The sequence below is a fragment of the Montipora foliosa genome, chromosome 10, assembly GCF_036669935.1.
Source record: "Montipora foliosa isolate CH-2021 chromosome 10, ASM3666993v2, whole genome shotgun sequence".
Taxonomy (NCBI): domain Eukaryota; kingdom Metazoa; phylum Cnidaria; class Anthozoa; order Scleractinia; family Acroporidae; genus Montipora; species Montipora foliosa.
The window spans coordinates 21463297-21470796 of record NC_090878.1 but is presented as its reverse complement, the minus strand read 5'-3'; the positions used below and the strand labels follow the sequence as shown (position 1 = coordinate 21470796).

General features: G+C 39.3%; 1 protein-coding gene and 1 long non-coding RNA gene across 2 annotated transcripts in view; one reads left to right on the top strand and one right to left on the bottom strand.

Annotated features, from left to right (window-relative positions):
- LOC137974036 (E3 ubiquitin-protein ligase TRIM71-like) overlaps positions 1-499 on the top strand; it is a 3022-nt gene extending 2523 nt beyond the window's left edge. The window contains exon 1 of the mRNA XM_068820957.1: positions 1-499. This exon is cut by the window's left edge and continues 2523 nt beyond it. The gene's annotated coding sequence lies outside the window, so the exon portion shown is untranslated.
- LOC137974038 (uncharacterized) overlaps positions 1-6917 on the bottom strand; it is a 40300-nt gene extending 33383 nt beyond the window's left edge. Inside the window, exon 1 of the long non-coding RNA XR_011117378.1 lies at positions 6745-6917. This is a non-coding gene — a long non-coding RNA (uncharacterized lncRNA). The remainder of the gene's footprint in view (positions 1-6744) is intronic.
- Positions 6918-7500: the final 583 nt, after the last annotated feature.

The window sequence follows — 7500 nt, the reverse complement described above, 5'->3', positions numbered from 1 at the left end:
AGTTCTTTTACCATTTGAAGTCAATTTTTAAATAGCATGATTGATGCCATCTGTGCAAACTCATACGTTGATGACACAAAATGTAAAGAAAGCCAAGATTCCCTTATACCTTTCCGATGAAAAGAGCTGCGCACTCGAATCTGCAACTACCCTGTTGGAAAGCAAGAGAAAAACGGGGAAAAGTCTACCGGGAAAAAAACATTTTTAGTTTCAAATGAATAATTTTGGAGGTATTTTGTTTTGTTATCTTTTCTGTGTATTAAGTGTTTGCTTACAATTTGTTCTCAGTGTTTTAAAGGTAGCTATTGTAGGCAGTAATCAACCTCGTTCCGAGGGCGCTTCCCCCTCCAAGTGAGGGAAAAGCCCTGGGAACAAGGTTGAATTCTCCTCTAACATTTTCTAGGAATCTCGAAAATTTTGAATAATAAAGTAGACTTTAACTTTAACGCCCCAAGAGCTTTGCTGAATCTCGGAAACTGTTGTTTTTCTTACAATACCTGCTTTTTGCTTATCTTGCAATGAAAGACTTAAACCGGTGACGCACAGGTGAATCTTATTAAGCAAATGTTGACCTGTATATCATTAGACCATTTCACAGGTTGAACGTTGTGGAACGGTAAACGTCATCTCAAAATTTAGCCTTTTGCAATTATTCCATCTCGAGGATCTCTTTCATGATGAAAAATGTGGGCGAGTAATCCCAAAAATAATTTGGTACAAGGAATTTCAGAGTCGACAGGTGAGGCAAGCCGACTGCAAAGTTATTTCTCAATCTTGCTTACCGGCTGCACTATTGCACAGTTTTAAAAGCCACGTACAGTGGATTAAAGCGTAAGCTTCACTTGAATTTTAATGTCTTTGGTCAAAAAGTACGCATTTGGAAGGTTTGCTGCTGATGATCTGTTTATTGCACATGTAAGCTGCTATTAAAACTCAATACCGGAAATGAATGTCACACTTTTAATTTAACTAATAAAATTTCCACTGGCTTCCTTTATTCTCATTTCAACATTCCCCGTTTTCAAAATTTCTATTGCAGGGATTCCCCGTTCCCCACTCCGAGATTCCCAGGTTCTAAATTTAAAGAAAACCCGGCTTTCCATTTCTTCATCTCTCATTTTCTATCTCGCATTTTCTAGTTCGTTATGTCGCATTTTCAATTTCGCATTTTTTAGTTTTTTATCTCTCATTTTCTATCTCGCATTTTCTAGTTCGTTATGTCGCATTTTCTATTTCGCATTTTTTAGTTTTTTATTTCGCATCAGTCTAGTTTTTTATCTCGCGTTCTCTATCTCGCATTTTCTAGCTTTTTATTTCACACTTTCAATTTCCCATTTTCTATTTGTTATCTTGCATTTTCCAGTTTGTTTTTCTCGCATTTTCTAGTTCTTTATCTCGCATTTTCTAGTTTGTTATCTCGCATTATTTAGTTTTTTATCTTGCATCTTCTAGTTTTTTATCTCGCATTTTCTAGTTTGTTATGTCGCATTTTCTATCTCGCATTTTCTAGTTTCTTATGTCGCATTTTCTATCTCGCATTTCTAGTTTTCTATTACGCATTTTTTATCTCGCATTTTCTAGTTTTTTATCACGCATTTAATTTTTTTTTCTCCACCTGGGATCATCTCGCATGTCCCCTACAGGCTTCCGTACAAAAAGCCAAAACTGGCGAGAAAACCCTACCATTTGTCAGTACGTACAACCCTGCAGTGTCAAATCTTAAAACCGGCAATACTGACGCGTTAAAGCAAACTGTAAAACGAACGAATATAAATAAAGAGGACAAAAAACCAAATGTGATTAACACTTATATTTAAATTAATTATGGGAAGAGATACAAAATACATCAAAGCAAAATAAAAAACGTATAGAAAGGAAATAAAAATTACGGCTCAGAATTAAAAAATAAAGCTGTTTGACTGATTGACTGAAAAGCCTCGCCATAAAAAAGTACAGCGGAAAAAAAAGAGCAGCAGAAGAAAAAAAGTGAGCGGCGGACAAAATTTGTCTCTTACGAAAAAGGAGAGAAGAAATAGATGTCTCTTTAAAAGCACCGTACTTTCCCGAGGGTAAACGCTATTTACCCATGGGTAAAAGGGGTAGTATAACCACAGCTAATGAAAAGTTCTGGATTGTTCACTTACGCTGTTGTTAAAACCACAAACTTGGTGATTTCACGTTGTTTTTATGCATAGATGGCAATAAAATGCGTGTAGCACGTGCAGCACGATTATTTTTCCTCTTTTAACCAATCAAATATTCGTGTTTTGTGGCGTTTTCGTAGCCGTAGCCGTTGTCGTTTCTTCAACTCCTTAATATTATTTTTAACCTGGAAAAGGGTGGCTTGGGGAACTGAAACGGGGGACGTTGGGGAAATCGTGGGGATGGGAGGGTGCCTTATTAAGTGTCACTTAAAAACAATCAATGCATTGAAAAGATAAGCAATGCTGTTTAATGATGGTATGCGATACACTCTGTACATATGCCATGGTGCTTGCTAAAAAGAGAAGCCTTCACCGGTAGTAGTTTTTAAGTTTAACTGCAATTTCCCTTTAAAATTAAAATTAAAATTTTGGGTTTTAAAATCGGTGTTAGTTGGTGATGAAGTGCATTAGAATGCCATAAAAAAGACTCCGTGACACTCAAGCGGAATAGCGGGGTCATCCACTCGACCGCACAGAGTCCCGGGATTTCAGTGACGTCACTATTTCACACGCCCTCATTTTGCGTTGCTTGGCTTCATCATGGATGTTCAACAGCTTTTCAAGAATCTTAAAAAGGAAGCAGAATGCCCATTGTGCATAGAGACAGTCAAAAATCCCAAGACATTACCATGTCCTCACTCCTTCTGCATGGAGTGTCTCGACAGACATGCAAACTTCGCAAGGAGACAGCTAAAAGCGACGATCAAATGTCCGGTTTGCCAGACTTCATTCCAAATTCCCGAAACAGAGACCTTCGAGAATTTGCCGTCATCGTTTCATCTCAACCGATTGGTGGATGTTCTCGTTCTAGAAGATGGCAGCGTACAGTCTCAAAGATGCAACAATTGTGACGAGAACAACACGGCAACATGCTACTGTTTCGTGTGCCAGAGTTTTCTGTGCGCATCTTGTTTTGAAACTCACCAACGCTTGAAGGTCTTAAGGGGTCATCGCAATGTTTTGATGGACAAACTGCAAGCGCATGATGTGCAAGAGTTGATCCACAGACCCGTGATGTGTTCACAGCAATATCATGAAGATCAACCCCTCGAATTTTATTGCGAAGACTGTAAAGTTTTGATTTGCCACAAATGTACTGTAGTGAGTCATGATCGACACTCTAAGACAGACACTCAGAAAGCTGCACAAGAACAAAAGATGCAAATGGCCGACGCTGTGGCCAAAGTGAAAGCGGAAATTGTCAGATATGAGAGTGAAATTAAGAAACAAACTGACCTAAAAAACAAAAACAAAGTTGAAATTTTGAACGAGGAAAAGAAAATGACAGACACTGTGGAAAAATTGATTTGTGATTTGCGAGAACACGAGAGAAAAATGAAGGACAAGTTTCGTGAAATTTATGAAGCGGAACAAAAACATCATGCCACGCGACTGGAAAACTTCGAGCTGGTTGTCACCCAGCTGAAAAGCTGCGTCGAACGCTGTCAGAGTATCTTGGACAGAAACTTAAGCGTCGAACTTCTACAAACAAATCACGCCATCCTCGGATGTTGTAATGAACTGTTACGTGTAAGAAAACCCGATCTTTACATGTCGCCACATTTACATTACTTGGTGGAAAAGAAATTGGATTTTATGGATCGAGTTGTTGTCTCCAAGTCTGATCCTTCAAAGTGCTTAGCTGAAAGTCAAGACGGCATGGTAGTAGAGAAAAGACAGGAGACAGATTTTGTTATTGTTACAAAAGATTCAGAGGAATTGCAATGTTATCAACAAGATGATAAAATCAAAATCGGCATATTGACTCCAGAAGGTGATCAACTACAAACAGACATTAAAGACACCAAAGACGGCAAATACACGGCGACATATACACCACATTGTGCCGGACAACACAGAGTAGAGATCTTTGTGAATGGACAGCCACTGACTGGTAGTCCTTGGATTGTGCAGGTTCATCAGCATCAATATCAATTTGCCTTTCAGTTTGGTTCAAAAGGGACGGGACGAGGAAAATTTGATGGCATTTGCGATATTGATTTGGGTCAGAAAACGGGAACGATTGCTGTCGGAGAGAGTGTGAATCAAAGAATTCAACTGTTTAGCTCTGAAGGAAAGTTTCGAAGGGAGATAAGACTTGATGGTGGACCTTCGTCGGTGGCATTTACAGACTCTGGTGATCTGCTGACTTTACAGGTGACTTTATTTGGGGAAAGGGACAATAAGCTTCGTGTGTTCAGTGAGGAGGGTAACTTCATCAAACACATCAATGATAAACATCTTCATAAACCAGGTCACCTTTCCATTGCGAGTGATGGTCGTATAATTATAACTGACTGGTTAGACAACAAAATCAAGGTCCTTTCCCCTGACGGGAATGACTTGCTCCAGTCCTTCAGTGCCCCAGACTGTGGTATTCCCCCATTCTGCCCTATTTATCACAAGGACAAATTTTTTGTTTCTTATCTCCTTGCTAATTGTGTCAAGGTATTTGACAAAACAGGTGTGTATTTACATGACATTGGCTGTAAGGGGTCCAATGATGGCCAGTTTGATGGTCCTCATGGACTCGTTATTGACAAGTACAACCGACTGATTGTGTGTGATGCAAGTAACCATAGGCTGCAACTCTTCACCCGGAGCGGCAAGTTTTTGAGTAAAATTGATGGACAGTATTTCACAAATCGCTTTCCTTCCTACGTTGCTATAAACAGTGGTGGCAGTCTCATAGTAGGCGAGTACATCAACAGCTGCATTTCTGTTTTCCATTAAGATGTGATATATTTCTGCCTTGTTAGCATAGGGCTAACGTTTTCAATTATTCAGCCGACAATAAAGTAACGAATATTGAAAGTGCATTGCATAAGCTCTAATAAGCTCTGAGCAATGATGCTTTGAAAATTCGAATTTTTACAAAGAATATTATGGGATCAGTAGCGCCTTTAACTGACTAATAACTGGCTCGTGATCATTGGAGCTGTAACTAAAGTTTAACAAGTTCTTTTAGCATTTAAGGACAATCTTCAAATAGCATGATTGATACCATATGTGCAGATTCATACGTTAATGAAACAAAATGTAAAGAAATCCAAGATTCCCTTATACCTTTCCAATGAAAAGAGTAACGTACTAGAATCTGCAACTATGTACCCTGTAGGAAAGAAGGAGAAAAACGGGGAAAAGTCCTCTGGAAAAAAAAAAAGTTTCAAATGGATAAATTTGGAGGTATTTTGTTTTGTTATCTTTTCTGTGAATTAAGTGTTTGCTTACAATTTGTTCTCAGTGTTTTAAAGGTAGCTATTGTAGGCAGTAATCAACCTCGTTCCGAGGGCGCTTCCCCCTCCAAGTGAGGGAAATGTCCTGGGAACAAGGTTGTGCAGAGATGTGTTAAGCTGGTTACACCTTTCTCCAATTAAGGACAAGCACTTTTCTGTTGAGATTAGATTTAAAAAAGGAAAATTTGAATTGATGTAGAAAGTGCTTTCATTTTAACATGGCTTATCAGTCGTGCATAAGTCTACTTGAATTTCATAAATACTCTTTAATCAATTTTGACTGATCACTATATTGTCGTATCCAACGCTGTACAAAACTTAAGCCTGGTTTTCACTAGGGACGCAACCGCAAGGATAAGAGAGCTTATTTCACCGTGAAAACGAGGTTGAGACAAGCATAAGCACAAACACAAGGATCAAAATTTTCCTTTTCCTTATGCTTGTGCTTATGCTTGCGTTCGCTTGCGTTGTGTGAAAAGGAAACGCAGAATAAGCACAAGGAAATTTGCTATGTCTGACTAATTAAAGCACACGTTCCAGATTCCTCATGGATCTGAGCATTTGAACAAAATGGCGGATTGTGCTTGTGCTTGGGCTTGTCCTTGCGTCCCTAGTGAAAAGCAGGCTTTATCGTCCAGGGTTTCTGCATAAGTTTTAAAAAACCTCAACTTGCTTTGTTTTTTAGCTTCAATCTGAGGCTTTCACTTTCAGTCTCCAATTAAAAGTGTTCTTAGGGTGGTCTTTATTTTAAATTCAATTTTCATTTTTAATGTACAGCGAACATTTCACCATCAAAAGAATACTCCATTTTCGAGTTATTGTTTGCTTTCGTTTTATGAGGAAAAAGAGACGAAAAGTAGCTCTGAAATAAAAAGCTCCGTTCTCAGTGCCGCTTAGGCCATAAATTTGTCTGAGTTGGCTGGTGATGGTGGGCATTTGGTATTTAGCAGTATGATACGGGAAGTAACTTTTTAACACTGCAGGGACCCTTTCTGTGCTTGATGAATGTTTGTCTTCCATCAGCGAACTTTAAAAGGTAAACTTTTCCATGTAAAACTGAATTCTGCTTGCTATAATTGTACTGTTGTGATGAAAAAAAAAAAAAAAAAAAAAGACAAATCCCGCTTTTAAAAAACTATTTGTCTTTCGCTCAACTTGAATTTCCAGGGAGAGAGAAAAAATACGGAAACGGGCAGTTTCCATGGTAATGGGCCGTACTGTAAAATACAGACCGAAAGCCAGCCAATTACAGTGTTTCATTTAGACTGAGAATTGCTTGCCATATAATAAAGTGCAGTTAATACCTGGGTCTTTTGGGAGCAGCCATCCATTTCTGGAACTTGTGTAATGAGAAACAGTATTGGTGCTATTGCGCACAGTGCAGAGTCGAGTAGCACTGATAGGTTGCCATGGACTTCTCCAGGGTCCTCAAGGGAAAAAATCACAATTAGTAAATGATAAAACACGGAAAAATCACACATCATTTCGGTATCAATGGCTCAAGGCTCCATCGTCGTCATCGTCATCGTAGCCAAGTGGTTAGAGTGCTGGGACTAGAGAGATCCCGACGTCCCGGGTTAAGGTCCGGCTCTCACCACCAGCTGCATGGAGTTGTTGTGAGTGTTCCCCGGCTCAACTCATTGGCTCCGCTTGTAAATATTAATCCAACTGGTTTGCCTCCCACCAGCTGGGATTCTTAACTCTGTCGTATTAATTTTTATAAAATAATCAGGATAGTACGCGTATTCTCACTGGTGAATAGCCGTGTTTAGATGGGAGTATATAAACACGGCTGTGGCATCACATTGTGATGTCCGGGTGTTGCCAGACGCGCGTCACGGTTTTGATTGGCTGGTAGGAAATCATGTGAGCGTGCATCAAGAAAATCTGATTCAATCAAGAAGGAAAAAAACCCAGCATTTTCCTTCATTTGTTGAGTTATTTTTGAGAAATATTTTTCAAAAGCAATAGAGGACTTTTTCTGTGTTTAATTACATAGCAGGGATGGGATGGTGCAGTGGTGACAGCACTCGCCTCCCACCAATGTGGCGCTGGTCCGA